At 41.7% G+C, this 23,737-nt stretch overlaps 1 protein-coding gene across 1 annotated transcript in view; it reads right to left on the reverse strand.

The window, feature by feature from the left end:
- Positions 1-23,737, reverse strand: part of ERBIN (erbb2 interacting protein) — a 225,326-nt gene that overhangs the window by 124,046 nt on the left and 77,543 nt on the right. Inside the window, exon 3 of the mRNA XM_018569304.1 lies at positions 6,438-6,491. The gene's annotated coding sequence lies outside the window, so the exon portion shown is untranslated. The remainder of the gene's footprint in view (positions 1-6,437; positions 6,492-23,737) is intronic.

The raw sequence follows: 23,737 nt of genomic DNA on the forward strand, positions 1-23,737 counted from the left end.
CAGTCTCCGGCCACCTAAATTAGGACCCGGAGACTGCCAGATGACCCCGCTCGGAGCGCCGCACACCGAGCAGCAGTGACGCGACGCTCGGCGAGGTAAGTAAGAAGACGCGCTGGCGCTGACTCGAGTATAAGCCGAGGGGGGCACTTTTCACCCAAAAAAATGGGCTGAAAATCTCGGCTTATACTCGAGTATATACGGTACTTTATTTCCCTTTATATCTTCCTGATGAATTCTCCAGATGCAAAGCCTAAGACACTATCTGGTATGAGCTTTGAATGAATCTGAGGACGCAGCTCACCGATGGTAACTATTATCTCCTGTTTTCTTGTACAACATAAAAAAAACACATTTCATCCGTAATGCACTGAAATATTATCTTGCAGATCGTTATGAAACTCGCAGCGGAATTTCGTCAGTCACTATGTGCAGCTTGTTCATGGAACTTGCAAATCATGTGAAATACAATTATAATCAAGGTTTATTTTCCCCATAGAAAGGAGAAATCTATGACCGTACATCATTATTTGTATTCTAGAGATATCAGGCTGTCTCTGCACTTCTAAATTTTGTTGTGGATTCTGGGAGGCAAAGAGAAACCAAGCTTAAACCACCCAAAACCTAAAAAGGACCAGTCCACCTAAATGTGCGATTTTATCTGCAGCTAGAGGCTTTAGGCTAAATTACTATTATCATTTGGTGATTCTAGTGGATAGATACCAATGATGCAATGATATGTGGCCCTGTTTTCACCGGGCATAGTTTTTGGGTGTCCCGGCTTACACTGGAGTGTTCCCACTCTTCGTTTTGTATTCTCCAGTACATACAATATTTCTAAGCACAGTAGCTTTCTTAAAACAAAAATGTATCTATATGTCTCCTTTTCCATCACAAATCCTAAAAATAAGGGTTCAAGTCCATATTTTAGGATAGTGAGCAGAGCCAGGCAACTCATTGCTTTATGTCCCTGGCCCAATTGTGCATCCAGAACGGCTAATTTATAGCACAGGTGTAACCTAATATTATACAACCATTTGTTGCAATGTGTATGCGGCTGTTTCAGCATTGTAGGCCATCATCTGTGAGGTGCATGGTGGCATTTAGCACATGCTATCACACAACTCACCTAGTGTGCGGTACGGTGCTCTAGATGCATTGCCATACATTTTGTGCTGGATAGGTTGCCGTTGCCCATCCTGTGCGATGCATGCACTATTTTTTCAGTGTGTTGCAATGCATATTATTGTGGTGCTGCGTATAGCACTGCGCTGCAGCGCATGGCTTCCAAGAGGTGTGCTTTTGGGTGTCATTCAAACAAATGGCCCCGCAGCGCACCTATCCTGCAGTACCGCATGTTAGGTACAGTGTGTGATGGCATGCGCTAAACACACGGTATTGTGTGATCAACGCAACACTATGGTGTGAACAGGTCCTTAAGGCGGCTCCACTGAGCTTTTCACTAGTTTAGTTGAGGGCTGTTTGGTTTCTTTGATGCCACCTAACCATACTTCCTCATAAAACCCTTTAGAAATTCAACAAAAGGGGCAGAACAGGTGGGCAAACTGGGAAATCAAGCAAGGAGACCTCCCGGCTGTAGTCCCTGTTTACAACAGAGAAAAGAGACATGGCGGACAAAAGCAAATGCACGGTTTTCAATAGGACTGGCTCACATCGATGCATTGTGTTGTAGTACATTTAACATTTTAAAAAATATCCAGTGCTGCATGTTATTAGATGCATTTTGAGAGTAAACAGCCAGGGACTCAGTAAACAATTAAACCGTATAGTGTTCTAACAATAATAAAGCATTTCCAGCGCCTGCTGTCCTACAAGACATCTTTTATTGTATGAGCAGAAATTCGACAGTCACTGATGCATTTCTAAGTGGCCTTAGTCATAGCTATGAGCTTAGTCAAGCTATGACCAAAGTCTCAGGCAGAAACGCGTCAGTGGCTGTGTGCAGATTTTATACTTATCCAATAAAGGATGTCTTGGAGGATTTTGCGTGCTGGAAATGCTTTATTATTTTTAAAACACCATCCCAGAAGATGGGCCTCCGTGCACTGAAGGATACGGGACATTTGTTAGGAGTGAATGAGAGGAATTTGATCTTTTGTCTGGTAAATATCTTTTTCTATTTTTACATGTTTTAATGTGGGTATGGACTTTCGTTCAATTTCTTTCCTAATTTCTCATTAAACCAGTACAAGGTGTCTTTGTTATAGAAATGTTGATAGCTGGAATAGATCCATAGGGAAGGACTCTCCACAGCAAGGTCAAGTGTGTTGACAAGGATCAGTGACTAACATAGGAAGAGCATCTGGATTCGGACTGTTGAAGTGATTCAGTGCTGTGTAATAAGTTAAAAGTGATGGGAGCTGCAGAGAACAGCCAATCCTCATTCTTTCTTCCACAGATAAAGAAACACGCAGAAGGTGTTTGGTAATACATCACATTCCTCCTTGACACACAGAGATTATACAAGCTTGCAAATATTCAGAGGTCGTGTGGCAGAAAAGAAGAATGAAATAAAAAAACGAGGCACTTTTAGCTTCATTACGAACATACTTCAGTGCACTAATAAAATATTTACCGCCTGCTGTAATGCAAGTGGATATTGTGCTCCATCGATAAGAATTCTAGCAGAGCCCACATCTGATGAAAGCCAGACTTGAGTTCAAGGTATTTATTGACATAGATGGTGGAGATATCCTTCTGTAAATGTTGTACTTCAAGAACAAAGGGGACAAGGAAATGCTGAGCGCACTTGTGTTATAACAAGGGAATGTTGACGATGGCTGTAAATGAAGAAATGTGATCATTCAGAAATGAAAGTGCAGACCCTCTCATCATAAGCTGCCTCCACCTGACATGAACACTTTATACTCACTGCACATCTCCCCATTACTAAATATAAGATATTTATTAGGTGCACCATCTCTATACCCAACTGCTTTATCAGCAGATAACAAAGCCAATCTCCCACAGGCAGTCTTGCATTGGGAGAAGGAGGGTCAGTACTCTAAGCCAATCAGAATGTACTGCATGCACAACTGCTAACAAAAATGATGATGGCAAAAAGCATAAAGAAGACCTTATAAGCCCTCTGATGCTCCTCCAATGCCACATCCCAGGTTAGGGGCAACAAGGTGGCCAAGCTCTTTTGCTGAACTGTGAAGAGAAAAGTAAGCTCTCCAACCTGGCTGTGTCGTCTTGGTAGACTGGCTGCCACTAGATGTCCTCAGTCTGATAGCCAGCAAAAATTCAACCCGCTTTCTTTGGGCCCAGGTTGTCCTGGACTCATCCCCAGCCTGTGACTGGACAGTGAAAGGAGAATCAGCACAGTGATGAGCTCATCACTCTGTCACTCTGATTTTTCCTCTAGTACAGGGTCTAATATAGAAAGCCTTTAACACACCAAAAAGTGTCAGAGGGTGAAGAAAACTACAGAGATATAATGAATTGCTACAGCAAGCACGTCAGTGCTATTTTCAAAAATGTTATGTATGAGAGCAGCCCAAAAAGGGATAGCAGATTGTCCATTTATCGTGCCAATGTTTTGCAGCTTGGAGAGGAACTGCTGCACTCCTTATCGGAACCCCTATGTATAAAAGGAGGGTGCTGTAGTAACCACGAATGGTGCCGTGCATCTTCAAATATATGATAAAAGTCACCAGCACACCTATGTCTTGTGTCAATAATCCATCTTCTTTATTGACGCAGACTGTCAAAAAATAACGTTTCGGGGGCCACGCAGGGTATCAACTTTTATTATCCCTCTACAGAAAAGAGAATTCATACAAGTGACAGGAAATGGACCTTATTTATGCAACAAACAAGATTCAAACCTGCACTGGAAATAAAAAAAAAAAAAAGAAAGCTTAAGAGGAACTTTACCATGATCTTCAACAGAAGCTTTAGAAATGTTTAGTAATGTCAATCTACAAACACATACTTATAGTTAATTGCCGGCTTTTTATTCTTTGGCTACTTTATTTTTCTTTTCCTCTTCATTTCTCTTATATTGGCCATTTTTACTTCCTGGAACTCTGGGACATGTGACCATGCACACCATATCGGGGTGGAAAATGCCTTCCCCTGAGATCTTTTGAGATTGCAAATGAGATTTCCCAGCAATGCCCTGCTGATGTAACCTTCCCAGGATGCAACACATTACATCCCTTTTGCCAAAGAGGACCAGGAAGAAGTAGAAAACAAGAAATTGAAAGAACAAAAATATGTTTAACTAATGAATGTAAGATTTCATCTCTGCGTGCAGAGCTGCATGCTGATGTGATTTTTAGCCAAAGCACCGCTTTAAGTGGTTACTATGAATTGCCTAAAACAGTTTTTGAGAAGGCCCATTGACACTTGTTGGTTTAATCTACAGCTTTTATGTTGACAGCATGTCTGGGTAAGAAAACCTGGCTATCCCAGCAGATTTTGCTGCGGTCTCTTTATTTCAGGCTAGCTTGGTCAATTAATGGCTCATTCATCGCCAGTGACACGCACACTGGAATAGAGACGGGAATCGCTGACGCTGGCATTTCTAAAGCAGTAATAATGAGAGTCTTCAGAGCCAATCATAAACATTTCCTGGATTTATTGCAATGTTCCGTCTGTTTTCATTTTTTGTGCCTGGAAACTGGCAACATTTACCATCTGCTTTAGCAATGAATAGAAATAAATACAGATATGACTAATACATACAATGTAACACAACGACTTGTCCATTTATAAAACATACATCAAAATAACACAACAACAATGTGACTTTAGGCATTTAGGACACAAAGAATCCATGTACATTTGTCACCAAATAAGATGTATGATTTATGCTGCTCATCGATTTGCTCTGTACAACATACAGTAATTATGTTCTGAACCCCTGCAACTTTCTTCACATTTTTCAGCCGTGGAAGGAGCTCTAGGTGTGGTGTCAAGTTGGCCTGACAACAGATGTCAGCATTTTCAGTAAGAGAAGTCAGAGATACTACAGGCCAAAAGAATAATTTCATCATACCAGTAGTAAAAAAGGTTTCTGCCCATCCTCAGAGAGGACTGCTTTACCTACGGTTCTTCAAAAAAACAACTTACTGGCACCTACTCTAGAGATAAACAGAACCCCTGCAACATCATCCAGGTAAGAATTTGGTGTAAGCAAGTGTCACTCTAATGGGGGGAGGCAGAATTACAATTGGGCCCTTAAAAAAGCAGCACTGCAGCCCAAAATAACAAAATGTAAATTAGCATATTAAAGGTTAAACAAAAACAAAACAGGATCAGCTCTTGCTGAACTATTCACGTTCAGTCTAGAGACCCCCGCAGTACCTCTTTTTAGCAACTAGATGTCCTCAGTCTGATGGGCAGCATCATTCAACCCACTTTCTGTGAATTCAAGCTGTCTGAGCCACCCCACCAGTAACTACAGTAAAATGAGCTCATCTGTGTCACTCTGCTTTGTCCTCCTATCAGCATGCTTCTTGTCAGCACATAAACCAATTGGCTCCTTGCGCTCCTTTTTCACACGCTCTTGCCTGCTGTACAGTCACTGTAAGTATAAGCTCCATTGACAACCTCTAAAGAAAACCTCAAAAGTTAGGCACCAGCTGTAATTTTTAGGGAACATTGGCTACATGGACCCTGGGATTTGTCCAGCCAGTGGACCAGTAGCTTAAAATGACCCACTTTGGCAGCTGAAAGTCTATCATGGCTCAGATGTGCAATGTAGACCACCCTTAGACCAACTATAGGAAAATGGGCGACCCACTGCAGAGCTGGATTGTTGGGGTACAAATAGGCAGAACACCTCCTACACGATTAACTGCTAGGGACGCTGGACTTGTACAGCTAAAGACAACAATGTACTGTGGTTAAATAATACCAACAGATTGTATACTGCACAAGCTTGAAGGAACACCAGTAACCACATTTCTGCATCTGAATTCCTAGGTTCACACATGAGCATCACCCTCCCCAGCTGAATTTTTCAGTTTACATTATAGTTCGGTTTAGAGGAATTCTGTATTATACAGTTTAAAATAGTTTGAATGGTACCGCATGTGAAACTCTTGTGTGATCTGCTATCAAATCAAACTCTGATCATGTAATACCTGTATAAAGGAAACAACAAAATAAGAAAGGTACCTGCACGCATTGACCACAAGATGAAATTCTGTAACATGCAAGACGTGAGAGAAATGTGTGAAGAAGACATCATGTCATCCTCTCGCACACAGGCACAGTACTGAATATTTGGCAGCATAAAGGGAGGGCTTGTGACTGCAGGCTTTGGCTGCGGTCCCTGATGGAACATATTGAACAGTTCCAGCTTCCATGTTGTGCATGTCAGTCTGAGAACAATATTTCAGATAACAGAGCAAAGCCACAAAAAGGCAACAGCTCAAAGGAGGAGAATATGGTAATCGTGCACTTACCTCACAGTTTTTTGCTCCCTGCTGTTTCCTCCCTGAGCTTGCAAAGCCAACATTCTGCGGAGACAAGCAAAGACAGTTGGGTGTTATTCTGAGCATCTGCCATCAGCTTCGCCTTGCTAAGACAAGAACGGACTGAGTGTTCAGCAGCGAAGGAGGACAACAATAAGCACAGCTAAGCAGCCTTACAACTTCCGTTTCAGAGTTAAAGGTGCAGCTGAACAGATGCAGCAACTTTTCATGGCCTGGCAGAGGAGCACACAGTGACAATGATTTAGAGTGAACATATTACAGAAACGTTTAGTATGCTTCCAAATGCCAGGTCATAGTATTCACATTGCTTTTCATTTACCTTACAAACAATATCATGCTTAGAACACACAGTGTGAACAAATGATAAGGTTTCTGTAAAATAGATTTACATAACTGGAACCATCTCTGAGATATTAAAGAGCGTCATGAAACAGATATATGCGACATGCAATGAAAATTAACAAATTTAAAATAATGCATTAAGTAAGCTACAATTACCTGTTCAAGTCAGTCTCTCTCTCTCATACATTGTGTGATATACATCACACATTAAAAAAAAAAAAGTTTTTAGCCATAATAGACACAGTATACACAGCATATTAGCACATTATGGTAGATAGATCCGTCAAAGCGATACGCTCCAGCGCTGCAATCCTCCCTCTCTGGTGCGGTCTTTTTCCAGGTTTCAAGTCTTCATGTGCTTAATTGGCCAGGCACTGACAACATAACTTCTGTACATTTGCATGGGTTACTTCATCTGATCCCTGTGCACTAAGCTGCACATTAAAAAAAGGCATGCAGACGCTTACTTACACAGTCTCTTCTGCCACAGAAAGCCTGCCCCACAGCAATTTTTTTTCTTAAAAGGAGAACTATGTGGTTAGGGCTTTTCCCCATAGTTCTCATAAGGGTAACGGGAGGACACAAACTAGCGTCCTCCCGTCACCCTAAGCTCAGCGAGCTGTACTGAGACGCCACAGCTGAAACGGATCCCGACAATTATGTCTGGATCTGCCCAGCTTTGTGAGTGACAGCTCGCTCTGCATATCTAGAGGCAGAGACAGCTGTACCCGCCCCCCTCCCTTGGCCGTTCCACCAGTCAGCGCTGGAGGATCGGAGCGTGACAGGATCGAGAAGTGAGCGAACGCCGGTATGTGTTCGCTCACTTCCAATCTACTAAGCCGACCTGCGACAGTTTCATTGTCACAGGTCGGCTAGAACTATGAGGTGAGTGAAAAGCACTCACCTCATAGTTCTCCTTTAACGTCACTTGCACCTTAAATTCTGAATGGTGTAGAGAAGGGGTAAGAAATCCTGTTGGTTTATTTTCTGCTGTTTGTATTCTGTTGAAGCAATTGTACTTCACTTCCTGTCCATGAGATGCAACAGGAAGTAAGGAAATATCTTTCCATAGTTCCATAGTCATCAGAACAGGGGTTCCCATTAGGTGCTTTACCCTCACCTCTTGTTCTAGAGACAACTCATATTTTGGACTTCCCGTCACTTTCTGTCTTTGTGATAAAGGGTCCATAGGACAAACAGAAGGTAAATCCAAGTGGGGAATACAAAATTGTCAGTTCTACTCCTCCCGACATGTTTTGGCTTTAGATACACTGTAAAAAGACTGCAGAAAACATCTATTTTGATGTACAGACAGTAAGTGTCATTACTGTCAGATCACACAAAGTGACAACAGCTCTCTGTGCTCCATTATAGCTCACCACACACACACATTACAATCTCCCAACAAATACCTAGTACAAGGCCCATTACATAGTTTTGACAAATCTAAAGTTGATTGTACCAAGGTTGTATGGTAAGACTGTGCAGTGTAGGCAGTAAAATGGAAACTTTGTGAAGAGTATTGTCCAATTTGTTTCATTATATTTTTCATTATCTGCAGTGCTGGAAATGTCTAAGGCAGGGGCGCCCACTATTTTTCGTCTGGAGATCTCCTTTTCAAATGACGAGCTCATTGAGATCTACCAACGAAAAAACACCTGCATTCAGGGGTGGGAGGGGGCGTGGGCTGCGCAGGCAGGCCCCTCGCCCACAGTGCGATCGCCTGCATTAGTGCCTGTGTTCCAGTCCAGTGCGATCCGCAAAAATGCTGCGAGCACTATTTTTGCAGATCGCACTGGACCGCAATGCAGGCACTAATGTGCCTGCGTTCTGAGTGCAGGCGATATCCGCTCAGCCAGTTTTAGTTTTGAATAGGGCGGGAAGGTGTTTGAACCCCTGTCTGGAGCTCCACAAAATCAGAACTTTCGTTCCTAATGGCAAAGGTTTTACCATACAAGTGAGGGAAACTCTGCAACATGGACACAGACTGTGATAACAAGCTAGTCAAGGGCAGTAGCCACAAGAATGGCGATTGAGTCCAGAATAGTTTTTTTTTTTTTTACTAATAACAGACCAACAGGCTAAAAAAAAGCCTGTTTGTAAACTAGATTGACACTAAACTCAGGAGTTAAATCTTAAAAATGCATTCAAGCACCTTAAACTATTAGGAATACTGGACCTTCTTTGTGCATAACTCTTGGAGGGGGGCTACTTTTGTTCCCCATGGTCCCTGTGTGTGTTGTAAAGTAGCCACCACTCCAGAAGGAAGGACAGTGTCAGTACCAATTCTATCCTCATACACTTAGTATCTGAAACTAGGGATGCACCGATATATCGGCCGCCGAAACATATTGGCCGAAAATGGCACTTTTGGCATAATGCCGAAAGAGCCATGTTTCGGCCGATACATCGGGTCATCCCTGGTTAATTGAAAAAAAAATTGAAAAAATAAAAATAAAAAAAAATTTCGGTATCGGTTTCGGCCTGACATTTTTTTTTATTTCGGTTTCGTTTCGGTTTTAAAAATTCCATTTTGGTGCACCTCTATCTGAAACAAAGCAAATAAAAAAAAAAAGTTTGCCTAGACATACACTTTAAAACACAACTCAGTTGTTACATGATCACTCTCGATCTATAGAGCCTGCATTTAGCGGTCATGGTCTCCTCCCTGCAGGAAATAGTGACCGTCAGTCCCCCCTCCCCACTTCCAGCACTCATTGGAGGGACAGACAAGGAAGGGGGCAGGAACAGATGGTTCTGGCTCCAAAGAGGCAGAGCCAGGTGCCAATCAGACAGCAGGGTGGATCCCAACAATATTGTCGGGATCTTTCCTGGCTGCAGTGCGGCTCTACGCTGTCAGTATTTAGCAGGCAGTAGCCTACTAGATGCTGACAATGGGTTACAGGAGTACATTGGTAGATATATTCCTGTAACCTAAAAGAGAACTAAAACCAAAAATAAAAAGGTTTGTTTATTTGTGTTGCTGTGGGACATGGACCTCTGGAAACACTGAGTCCTTTGTAGGGGCACAGAAGAGCCAAGATGATCCCTGGACTATGGATATAAATAGCGTTTCCTAAACCCATTATTGTGCATCAATGGTCTGTAGTCTGGAAGCTGCACATTTCATACGGGTCTATTAGCAGATCTGTAAACACGGTTTGCTTTTCTCTTCCTTCTTCAGAATTGTAACCCTCTTCCTGTTCTGTCGCAGCTCTCAGTTTCACACATACTATATATATGAACTCTCAATTCTCATTTCAGACCAGGAAACAGCAGAAATTCAAGTCAACGTTCAGACACCGATGCCGTATTCCCATTTCAGACTAATTTGTATTGCTTTTACTGCTGAAGGGACATTACGGAACACAATTAGCAAAATGTGCTGCCAGAGACCCAAAACCATTCTACTGTGTAAGAGTATTCACTAACAAATGTAGGTAATATATTTGGTTTACAGTACCCACAGGTTACACTTTCCCAAGGCATTCACACAGCATTAAATTAGGTTTTTAAAATGACCCACTGCAAGGGTTTAGTGCTCAGTTTTGCCACCTCATCCTCCGAGCCGTCTTGTTCTAAAACTGGTGCCTTCTGCCTTGCTCCTCTGCAGCGGTTTAAGGTCCCTGACTCATAATGTTCTATGACGGTGTATAGGACGTAAGGACAACGAGGGGCATTGCATCGCTGCAGCGGAGGAGACGACAGGCAGGATGGAGCTCTGTCACAGCCAGCCATCTTGGAGAATCGGGTGAGTATAACTTTAATTTTGAACCTAGGTCAAATCAAGCACTTAATCCTTGCGGTGCGGAGTTAGCCCCACTGCAAGGGTTAAGAATTGTTTTACCAAGAGTTGTTCTTTAACCTGCCTACTATTTCTACCATTTTGATGAAGTATTTCTGCAGATTACATTTTGATAAAGGAGTGATCAGCACCTAAAATCTGTCTACAAAACTATGCATACTTAATTGTGTCATATGCTGCACATTTACCCACTAAAAAAAGGGTAGGGTTTGTGTGCAAAATGAGTTGAAAGCCTCTTCTCATTATGGATGACTGCCAGTAAAACGAAACAGTTAAAAATAGTAGTACTGTAAAGGTGGTTTACCATGTAGAAAGCACATAAAGCTGTCATAGTGGAGATTATGTTTAATGACAACCAGCAAGTTAACCATTTATTAGGCTCAATTGAAGTGTACAGGGGCTTACTCAGTAACCTATATCTGAAATAGGCTGGAACAATGACAAACTCAAAAGGCATATGTTCCAAATAGCATGGAGAACATGTTATTCTCAAGGAGAAAAAAAATCTGCATTAAATCTCCATGAGTGCACAAAAATCAACATTTCATTCAGAATACTGAAAATGGAACCTGCAGAGGACAATGTAATATGATCAGGGGATATGGGGGGTCTGTGGAATAGGTTACCCTGTATGCAGTGAGGAGTTTTAAGCCCCTCCCACACCCACATTTTGCTATGAGCGCTCATACAAAAAAATCTCATCAGAACATTCTATAATGCCATGACAAAGAATGTTGCTCAAAAATTTTGCAAAGTTTTTAACATTGAATTTTGGGATGAATGGAGTTCCCTGAACAAAAAACACATTCACTGTTAGGATTTCATTCGAGGAAGGTTTTCCATTCTGCTCCTTCAATTTTTCACCAGTTTGTCAAATGTCTCCATTAACGATCAGGACGATCAAACTAACATGATGAATTTCTTCAAAATGAAAATCAACTGGTGTATGGTCAGCTTCAGAATGTAAGCTCCTTGGGGCAGGGACTAAAGTGCCATATGTGAAGTGCGGCATCAACTGTAAACACTTGTAATAAATAAATAAACAATTTCAGTACTGGAAGACTTCCCCTATATTGCTGTTGGCAACTCTGGCAAAATCTGGGATTTACCCTCACTTTCATTCCCGGTGACAATGGTGATCAGCACAATAAGGAGTGTTCTAGCGTGCGGTCTAGTGAGTTGTGACAGCTCCGGTAGTGTACACTGTACTGCACACTGCTGGAGCAGTCACTGTTTAAACTTTTTACTTTATTTGGATTTTACAAAGTGAACACTCCATTCAGGTCCCTGCACATCAGGACGGCGTGCTGCACTGCGGTCACCTGCTGTGCGGTCCAGTGCAGCATGGTTGCATTTTTTCGCAGCACACTGCAGTTAACTACGTTGTTGTGTGAACGGGCACATAGAAAACAATTGTGACTGGTGTTGTTCAGTTGTTAAAAAAATGCCAGTCATAGCATCCAGTGTGAATGAGCCCTTGGAGAGTGAATCTCCTTACAGGGACACAGACCGCAATAAAAACGGTGGCTCTAACCCCTCATCTCTCTAAAAAAAAAATTTGCCTTTGCTTTTTTCACATCGGCTCTCCCCCACGGGTTGTATCTGAACATAGCTCACCAGGGTTCAAGTCACCCGAGCCATGACAGCCGTTGCATTCTTAGGCTGGGTTCACACCTAGGCGTATTGAATATGCCCGTCTGTCGCGCGTTTGTCACGCAGTTTTTTAACCGCGATTCGCGGTAAAAAAAAGGCTCGTTTCCGAGGGCTACTTGGCTGTATCCCAATGGAAACGCCCAACAAAAACGGCCCAAAGAAGTACATGTACTTGTTTGAGCGTAGGCCGTTTTGTAGGGCGTTTCAGGCAGGCGGAAATACGGAAAGGTGTGAACCATACCCATAGAAAACAATGGGATTTTCATGTTTGTACGTTTTGTAGAGCGTTCATAGAGCCTTGAACGCGCGACAAAACGTAAAGGTGTGAACAGGGCCTTACTGAGACCTTTGCACATCACAGTATGCAGAAAGAGTACTGGTAAAGGTAGTCTAAAGCTGGCCATACACTTTACAACCATCGCATGACTTGTCGTGCGATGGTTGTAAATTAATTAAAAGCTTGTACGATCTGCCCATCTTGGAGAGGCAGATCGTACTTGCAATCAACGAAAGCCCTCCCCGCTGAGGAGCGGGCTTCCAATGACTCCAATGCTGAACGGGCAGTGTGCGCTTGCGTACACCAGCTCGTGCAGCATTTGTCTCCCAAGAACGCCACTAACCCGCCGACAATCGTACGATTCTCGGCGGGTTTTCAAGTTTTTTATTTGGGAGACAAAAGACGTGCGACCCTACAGTAGAAACAGTCGCATGCCTTCCATACACCTGCCGATTATCGTACGATAATCGGCAGGTGTATGGGCACCTTAAGTCATCTCTGAAATTGTACTGACACTGTCCTTCCTTCTGGAGGGAGGCTGCTTTTGTTCCCCATGATCCCTGTGTGTGTTGTGAAGTAGCCACCTCCCCAAGCTCATTCCTGTGATGGACTAGTAGTGGATTAGTAAACTGTGAGATTGAAGTCCATTACAGGAGCGAGCATGGAGCGGTGACTACTTTGCCACATACACAGGGACCATGGGGGACAAAAGTAGCCCCCCTCCAGAAGGGACAGTGTCAGCACCAATTCAGAGATGATTTGAGGATCTACAGCCGAGTGATACACTAATAAGATACATTTATGTTAATAGTTAAGGTACTTGAATGCCTTTTTTGTAATAATGAATTCCTGAGTTTAGTATCACTTTAAAAGGTCAGTAAAATGAATACATCAATCTTGGGTGGGTACATGTAGGCAGAACCCACACTTCTCTATTTAGTCTACATTGCACAACATCCATGGTGTGATTGTGACACTATCATTTTGGTTTCTCAAGGTCATAAAAGGTGAATGGTGCAAGGAATTCTAGTGAAGGTTTCATAGCTGGAGTCCCAAAGAGACCCAAGAATCTGTTGTGTTACTCAGGTTGCCTGCATTCATGCAAAACTAAAAACCAGTCTCAGGTAGAGCAGACCGATCTTATGCAAAATAAGGTTCTGTATCTTATATCAATAGAGCTCGATAAGCATTGTAACGTCTCCATCCACTTTTTGTTTCTACATACGATCATCTGCTAATCCTCTAGATATGTTATGTATGCACACAAACTGCTAAATCCACCCTTTAATCTGAAGGGCTGAAAATGAATGGGATAAAAGCAATACACAAATATGTGAGCAGTCAGATGGGTATGATTGCCTGGAGCATGTTTATAAAGCAGCTTTGGCTGAAATAACATATTGTTGACCAGCTGATTAGAAGGATTCCGTTTTGTCTTATTTTCTAGGGTTGGACATGCTCGATGCTTCTACTGCATCTGTGGCAGCTCATTACAGCCAGGAAGGAAGGAAGCAATGCTATAGGCAGCTCATTGCATTACCTCGTTTGCTTCTAACATCCCTCTACATCATTAAACACTATAGAGAGAGGGAAGATGAGAACTGTTCAGGGCCATTTCATTTTGTGGACAGCGCATAAAACCATTATTAACTAAGTCACTACTAGTGGAGGTGCAACTTCCAAGTCCATTTATAAAGCAAACGTACACATTATCAATCTCCTTTTACGATCATTTAAAGACATCATGGGTGTATTGAGAAACCATAAACACAACTACTGTTCTGTACCGCACCCACACAAACACTTCTGTAATGCAACTGCAATGGGAACAGACATGATTGTCCAAAGAATACAGCAAAAATTCTGGAAATACAACAGGATTCCCGGCTGGTATATAAACAGCAAAATGCGTGTCAGTCATGAGATGATGGTGAGAAGGTCCAACTGCGGAAAGATCTTTCTATAAACATGTCTAATTGTACACTAAGAAGGTTCCTCTGGTGCCAATCAGGCTGTTTTAGTACATTTATTGTTGGAATCATTTCAGAAGCCGTTTGTACTTAGACACATGGTCATTTCTTGATCTGATGGTAATCAGCCAAATTTGGTGATGACCATGTAGTCCACCATGTTTTGGGATGGGCTCTCTGGCCTTAGAGGAAAGCTAAACCCATCTGCACTGTTAAACTGGAACTAGATTTCTATCTACTTGCATATTTAATGTTCTGCCTGTTAATTTGTGTTTTGCAGGGCACATACACTTGTATACACAAGGAGGCTGCCAAATAGGTAGAACAATCATACTGGTGGAAATTGGGAGACCATGTTAGCACTGCAGAGCATCCAGCGGTTGGGACATTTCACCCAATTGCCCGTCTTATCTTGGCTTATAAAGGAAAAGAGAGCACAGATAATCCATGCTTTCCACTGCTATCCAATAGACCATTGTGTTGGATCAACCTACAAACGTTAAATGAGTAAGTCAGATGAGTGGAGCATCGGCCAAAGATCTGATCATATTTTCAAAAACAATCAGATTGCTGAGAGAATCTATGATGGATGATCTCCAGCCACAATAAACTGGTTGTGTGTTCTCAATCTTTGCTGGCTGGCTGTCGAAATGGGCCACCGATTTTGATGGACAAACTTCTACAGCAGCGGTTCTCAACCTGTGGGTCGTGACCCCGTCGGGGGTCGAATGACGATTTGCCAGGGGTCACCCGGGAGTCTCCCGCTATTTGATATCGGCTCCCGGTCGCCCGGGGGAGAAACACTTTCTCCCGGAAAAGTTTACTCTGCTCGATCAGGCAGAGTAAACCTTTCCCTGTGACCGTTTTTTTTCTGACCGCGGGCAGCCGTAAGTCAGAAAAAATAAAAATAGGAATGCATAGCTAGATTCCTATTGGCTATTTCACTTAACTATTCTTATAGTTAGTTGCTGCACCACTATTTGGCATATTCGTTATTTTATTACTTTTCCCTGGTTTTCTCCACATTACCTATTTTTGCCCCTGTTTAAGGTTCTTATGATTAATATTAATTGAGGAGGCCCCTTAAAATGCAAAACAAATATTTCCCAATGTTACATGTATGCCACAAACGGGCATTAGTCATTATGCCCAAGACGAGCTGAAAAACTCCCGCCTTAAAATGTTGGCAACTATAATGCCAAATAATGACATCAGTGAAATGATATCTGCTCCTTCCACAGAGGAAAAGGATATATTTTTAAAAGTAGAATATGAATTCCCATACTATATGAGAGTACAGTGAATGCAGATTCAGGTCTTCAACACACTGTTGGCTATAACAAGTGATCAGCATCCATAAAACATTTGAAATACTCACTCCAACAAGCGCCAAAGATGAGAACAAAGAATGATGGTGTCAGTGCACTGTGGTCCATGTCCATTTATAATGTGCAAGGAAACTGACTGCCGCACGCCAATCTGTATTAAGCCATTAAATCAATGAACAGCTTCTGCAGATTGCCAGTGAGCGCATGAAACATCCCAGAACATGCATTTGGTATTCAAATACAAAAACTTAACAATAAAAACATTTTCAGACCTCATTAACACGGATTAAATTGGTCATTGTGTGGCAAATATACTGCTGATACCTGTAGCAAGGAGCCCAGGTGTTCCAATCCATGGTGGCCGCTCAGCCTGTACAATCCAATATCAGACTAAAAGGAGCCGAGGCTGTGGGTGGCTATAAGCATGCATCCACATGGTTACCTGATATTAGGAAGAGATAAGACTGCGCCCAGGGTTGGGCATCTGTCCATAACTGCAGGAAACTGCTGGATGTAAGGATACATACTTATACCTGCAGAGTATAAGTAGGCTGCCACTGATCTGAACACCTGGGATCATGACCATAAGTCCTGGTTCACACTGGGCGTTTTGTAGTGCTTTTCTGCCTTAGAAAACGTCCCAAAATAAGTTTTTTCACAATAAGCAAAACGCCTGTCGCTGGAAAAAGTACAGGAGCTTTTTATTTGGCATATATATAATATCTAACAGGAGGAGCCACAATCAGTTCAATCCATAATCTCACTTCCCTGATTCAGCAAACCAAAAGGCAGAAGGGAGAGGAATAGATCAATGCAAACATCCATGCAGGATTTCTGTGATGCAAACATCCCATTCTCAGTGTCCACAGATAAACCCCCTCCACACAAAGGAGGACAGCAGTAAAACAGCTCACATTCTTATATACATGAATAGGAGCATGCATGCATACATATTGATAGGTCTTCATGATTTAGGAGCTGATGGGACCATCTAGCCAGAGAAGGGTTGCATCTGTATCAGCATTATACAACCGGCAGATAGCCAATCTTTGGGTAAAAAGCTATAGGCCAGGCAGGATTTTCCCATCTGGATGCTACTGTGGCAGTGAGGATGTATTTGTATCTAATGTTCTTCCCACCTCCATCAAAGGTCTATGAGCTATTTCAGATGTGTGCACTGGTAACTGGCACCAATATCCAACAGCCTATGTTTATCTCTCCCCCCCTCGCACATTCATTCAGGTCATGTAACTTACAAATTATTAAAAAACTTAAACTTTCTAAAGTAGTGATGCCATCTCTGTGGAATTCAGGGTCAAAAGGAATACTATTTGTGTTTTGTAGTAAAGAACAGAAAGATGGGCAGTTTAACCTGCATAACACAAGCTGGAGCAATGAATCACTACCTAAGCCTGCAATGTAGTAACGACCTTCACAGACAAATTGGTTAAGAAATTATAGTTATCTCTGTGTCCTTCTGGTATTTCCTGCTCTTTCCATTAGCTCTATCTTATTTGCTCTGCTCTCTCAAACGTAATTACCAGCAGTGTAGTTTCTGCCAGGCTGTCCTCGTTCTACAGGGGGATTTAACATGACATCAGTTACTGTGCCTCTGACTTACTGGTTTCTTTCATTAGTTCTCATTGTGCCACTGCTCTCTAGGATTAAGAGGCCATCGCCTCTTCTGAACAGATGTGACAGGATGGTCACCAGACGAGTTTAGAGGTTGGAATTGGGGGTGACAATAATGCGTTGCAAGCCAAAAAGGTTATTCATTTCTGAGCCCACTTTCATTTACTTTGTTTCTCCACTCAAGTAGAGACGGATGTGCTAAATTGAGGATGGTCTGTGCTAAACTAACAAGCTTTCTTTTTCAATGACTACGTTATCGTGCATGCAGTGGAAAAAAAAAAAACATTTTTACTTCTGTGATGGAGTTTTCTTCACTTCCTATCTGGTGAAAGGATGTCTCTAGGACAGGAAGTGAGAGGACATCTCTTTGAGGCCCGATTCACACTACAGCGATTCTATACCTATTCTTATAGTATAACCAATAATCTAATACAATGTGGCTAGAAACATTAAAGTGACACTAAACTCAGGAGTTAAATCTTAAAAATGCATTCAAGTACTTTACCTATTAACAAAAATGTATCTTATTTGTTTATCACTCGGCTGTAGATCCCCTGAATTTAAACATGTTCACGTTGGAAGTAAGGAGATTAAGGGGGGGCGGGGGGATATGATTTTCATGTACAAGATGTTCAATGGTGACAGCAACATTGGCAACACACTCTTTAAGATTAACTCCATTACAAAAATTCCAGCACAAGGGGCGAAGGGGGTTCTTCACAGTAAGAGCGGTTGGGGTCTGGAACTCACTGCCACCGGCAGTGATTTCAGCTAAGAGTGTGGAATTGTTCAAGAAACTTTTGGACGATTTCCTGAGGGACCGTAATATTCAGGGGTACAAGTATTCCTAAGAATGAGATGAGCGTGGACCTACATGGGTTGGACTTGATGGACTCATGTGTTTATTCAACCCCAAATACTATGTAACTATGTAAATCATCTCTGAATTGGTGCTGACACTGTCCTTCCTTCTGGAGGGTGGCTACTTTTGTTTCCCATGGTCCCTTTGTGTGCTGTAAAGTAGCCACCACTCCAAGCTTGCTCATGTGATCTGTGATGGACTACAATCTCAATACAAATTAGTAAACTAAACGTGAGATTTAAGAATAAGCTAGAAGCATAATGTGCTGGTTCCATTTTCCTCCCCGTCTGCCATATCCTGGCCTGAAACAACACATCCACTGCCACTGTGCCACGAGAGGTATAGCTCTAGTGGCTTACAATGGCAAAAGGAGCCCTGTCAGTCTTTCACAACACCAGCAAGCTGCTGCTTAAAGGAGAAGTACTGGGAGAGTAAAATGTACTCTTCTCAATACTTAGAGCCAGCATGTTACACTGCAGTATCACACCCAGACTCCATGGATCGAGAGCTGAGCAATCACAAACCGCTGTTCCTTCAAAGCTCATTGGAGGGTCAGACAGGGGAGGGGATGGGCACAGCTGGCTCTCGCTTTAGAGAGGCAGAGTCAGCTGTCAATCAGGCAGCCAGGTGGATCCCGACAATATTGTTGCTCTGCGCTGTCAGCATATGGTGGGCAGTAGCTTGCTAGATGCTGGCTTTGGGTCACAGAAGTACATTATTAAATATACTCCTGTGACCAAAAAGAGAACTAAAACCGAAAAAAAAAAGTTTAGCTTTAGTTCTCTTTTAACCTTTCAAAGCCAGAAGAATGCATTATCATGTTTGGAATTTACAATAGATTTTCCCCATTACACATTTTAAAATGTAAAATATATTCAAAACCAAAAAACTTTTTTCCCTATTTTGCATATAGCAGAGAAGGGTTAATACGGTCTTTAAAACTATTTATTTGTATTCATATGTCCCATTGAGGAGATATCCCTTCACTTCTCTTTCCAAAGTGAGGAAGATAGCCTCAGTTGTCACCAGAAAACAGAACCACAGTGAAAAGGATTTTCCTCTATAGTCCTGTTCTGGTGACAATTCAAAAATTTGGCGTTTTCCCTTAATTTTCAGGCTCCTTGACAATGGCCACCAAGACAAACAGAGAGGGAGTCTCCCTAACAAAGACAGTAATAAAAACTCGTGACCTAAAACACCTAAATCAAATAGCAGCTCCAACAAAGTATAGATTAGGGAAATCCTCGGTTATTTTTTTATTGCCATTTGTGTTTCCTGAGTTCTTGTTCCCATGATGGCGGTCAATGAGCAGATCAAGGATGGCCATTTGTGTTCCCTGATTTCTTGTTCCAATGATGGCAGTCAATGAGCAGATCAAGGATGGCCATTTGTGTTCCCTGATTTCTTGTTCCCATGATGGCGGTCAATGAGCAGATCAAGGATGGCCATTTGTGTTCCCTGATTTCTTGTTCCAATGATGGCAGTCAATGAGCAGATCAAGGATGGCATTTGTGTTCCCTGACTTCTTATTCCAATGGTGGCGGTCGATGAGCAGATCCAATGATCCCCATTTGTGTTCCCTGAGTTCTTGTTCCCATTATGGCGGTCAATGAGCAGATCAAGGATGGCCATTTGTGTTTCCTGACTTCTTGTTCCAATGATGGCAGTCATCATTGGAACAAGACAATGTGCTTCTGGTTGGTACCATTTCTTCTGGCCACACTTGTGTCTGTCTGCAAATTTCCTCTCTGTCTGACAATGCCATGGACAAGATTAACCAGCCTGCTTATTCATGTGGTTCAGCTACAGATGATTACAGAACGCTGGATTGTTGCAACACTTTGATTCTAGGCATTGGCTGGTACTGTACACTACAGATATGGAGCATCGTTTGTATGTACTTCCCTAAACCATCCTAAAACATAGCTACAATCCACTGACCCACTCTAGTGAAATGACACATCTGCCATCTTCTCTCAGGTCCCATGTATTTTTAAAACAAAAATGAACTTCCGTCTATTAAACATTCTTTACATTTTGAGCAGAGGGAGGATAATCCTTAACAAGGGTGACAGGCTGGATGAGATGGTAAAAGGAACAATTTTGTAATTACAGCAATCTGCTACTTAACTACCAGGGGAGTCCATTTGATGTAATTAGCTTATAACAAGCTTACTGTGACATCCTCTTTTCTAATTTTAGAGACTGGAAATTAAATTAAAACCAGGACATGCGATAAATCTGGAAAAATTTACAATTTCCTCTAAAACACATCTGTTGTGCAAGCCAACAAAATCAGGCAACAACTGTAGTTTTAGTCAAAAGCAAATTTTTTGAGACCTGTTGGAAAGCTCAAGAGTGTTTTATATCAAGTACAACAGAGGCTTCACTATGCAGAGTTTACAAATGGCTTTTAGGTGTCATATGAGGCAACGATATCAGCAGATTACCACATATAAATGATTCTTGCCAATGGTATTTCATTGTCAATGGGATGTCAGATGTAGTCACATCTTGTATGTATTAATGTATGATCTAGATGTGTGAAAACATTCAGCTACTTGGCACAAAAGAAAAATGTTGACAGGTCTAAAAAGTGGTTTCAAGAAACATATGATCCATGGCATTACTATTCTCTCCATTGCTGAGGTCACCCCCCACCAGTCTCACATGGCTTAATTTTTACCTCCATCTTCACACAGATGCAGTTACATAGTTACATAGTATTTGAGGTTGAATAAAGACATTAGTCCATCAAGTCCAACCTATTAGGATCTCATTCTAGGAGTACCCGTACCCCTGTATATTACGGTCCCTTAAGAAATCGTCCAAAAGTTTCTTGAACAATTCCACATTATTTGCTGAAATCACCGCCTGTGGCAGTGAGTTCCAGACCCTAACTGATCTTACTGTGAAGAACCCCCTTCGCACCTTGTGCTGGAATTTTTTTTTCCACCAATTTTAGGTTATGGCCTCTAGTTTTTGTAACGGAGTTAATTTTAAACAGTTTATCGCTAATGTTGCTACCACCATTAAACATTTTGTACATGGAAATCATATCCCCCCTTAATCTCCTCACCTCTAATGTGAACATGTTTAAATTTAGTAGCCTCGTCTCGTAGCTCTGGTCCTCCATACCCCTAATTAGTTTGGTTGCCCTTCGCTGGACTTTTTCCAACTCAAGGACATCTTTTCTTAGTACTGGTGACCAGAACTGGACCGCGTACTCCAGATGAGGTCGAACCAATGATCTATAAAGAAGGATCTATTTCCAGAAGGATTTTCATTCATACAACACAATAATCATTCAAAAAGGAGTTAAGACTGCATTCTATACACTTGCTAAAAAAAAACAAAACATGAACTTCCAACTTATATTGAGACATGGGTCCTGATCAACCCACCACACAATGTGGTCAACGTTCTTTTTGCACAGGAGTATGAAATCACTTGTGTAGTAAAACCTACAGACAGTTTTTACGCAATTTCTTCCACTTTCAACCAGCTTTCTATTACAAAAAATACTGAATCAATTAAGGCAACCTACTATGAACAGTTCATATATTTCTATAGCAAGGATATGGAAAAACTGCCTTTATACATTCAATTCCTTTTGAATGATAGCTAATTGAATGTCTCATATCGTTAGAACTCTGCCTGTGTATACCCAGTATGACCTGACGAAACCTCAAATTTTAAACAACCAACAAGAACTCATCTGCAGAAGTGAATTTTCCTCCCTATTTTCTGTTGGAAAAACTTTTTGAGTGCATATTTTTCGATTATAAGAACTATTATCATCTGACACAGCCAAGAAAATATTCTTAGTAGTGGTTGCTGTTTATGGAAAGACTGTTCCTCCAAAAGATCTTGTACAAGTTTGCTGAGCGCTGTCTTATGTCTATGCATGTTGAGTATTAAACGATGTGCTAATTAGCCGCCAAACATACAAGTCAGCCATAAACTAGCAAACCTAAATAAACACAAGGTGAGAAAGTCATACACTAGATTTTCAAAAAGGTCAGAAGTTTATCGACGGGGATTACAGCTTCTATTATCTAAGTTATACACACTAAGTACCAATTACATTGAAAGAAAGCAAACAAAACTGGACAAATAGTGTAATGATGTCACAGGGTTCTCTTTTCCTGAAACCTTACAGACTTAGGCCTCATTCACACTGCCGCGCGTATTGTACCATATGCAACATATGCAAATAAATGGCTCCATACACATAGCCGCTTATGGAGCAGTATATATTTGCATAGCGTATATATGCGCAAAAACAGAATGGAACCGAGGTGCGTCTGGGCAGCGTATTTCTGCGTTTTTTACGCGCATGTATACGCGTACAGTTCATTAAAATTTCCATTAGGAATGATGCATTCTGGGAATGCAAATAGTGCACGCATATACGCGCACAGACGCTCTTATATACGCAATATACAATTTTGCTTGTGTTGTGTGTGAATGAGGCTTTAAAGTGGGCCTTTACCCATATCTTGAAAACAACAACCCTACCTTTAGAAATATTGAGTAATGACAATCTACATACTTCTAGATAATTGCCGGCTTTGTATTCTTTGCATACCGTCTTTCGACAGTGCCCATGTTAACTAAGGGCAGATTACTAGATCTCCTTTTACTTCCTGGATTTCTGGCACATGTGACTAGACATGTGACCATGCATATCATCTCAGGGGAGGAATAGGTCTTTCCCCGAGATCTTGGGGGATTACAAATGAGATTTCCCAGCAATGCTCTGCTGATGTAACATTTCCAAAATGGAACACTTTGGCATTACATAATTTCTGCCAGAAATGGACCAGGAAGTAGATCAAAAAAAAGTTTAACTTATGAATGTAAAATGATTTTAAATCAACATGCAGAGCAGCATGCTGATGTGATTCTTAGTGAAATGGGGTAAAGGTTCATCTTACGTATACTTAAGACAAAACATTTTAAAGGTGGTAACACACATTTTAACCCTTTCGCTGCCAAGCTCTCCGGAACATTTTTCAAATCAGCTGATGCCACGATACAAGCACATTTTTATCATAATTAACCTTACAGCTGTACATTAGAAAGCTGTTTTTTTTTTTCGTCATTAAACTTCTCCCATTTAGGAACAAGTACCTGCTTAAATCCCATGAAGACATATCTTATCTTATGTATGAATAAGAGAATCTATGGCCAGGCCCCCCGAGGAGGAATCAAGCAAGACTGCTGTTTTTGAAACTACTGTGGTGCTGTACTTAAACCTACAATTCCCATTTAGTTTGAATGGGGATGAATGTGGGTGGGATTAGGGGACAGGTGGCAAAGTGATACAATGATGACGGCTTTATCAGTTCAGCTTTAAGAGCAGGTATCACCAAGACTGACAGAGAGGGGGGGGGGG

This window comes from Nanorana parkeri, unplaced genomic scaffold (assembly GCF_000935625.1).
Source record: "Nanorana parkeri isolate BGI_ZX_2015 unplaced genomic scaffold, ASM93562v1 scaffold34, whole genome shotgun sequence".
NCBI lineage: Eukaryota > Metazoa > Chordata > Amphibia > Anura > Dicroglossidae > Nanorana > Nanorana parkeri.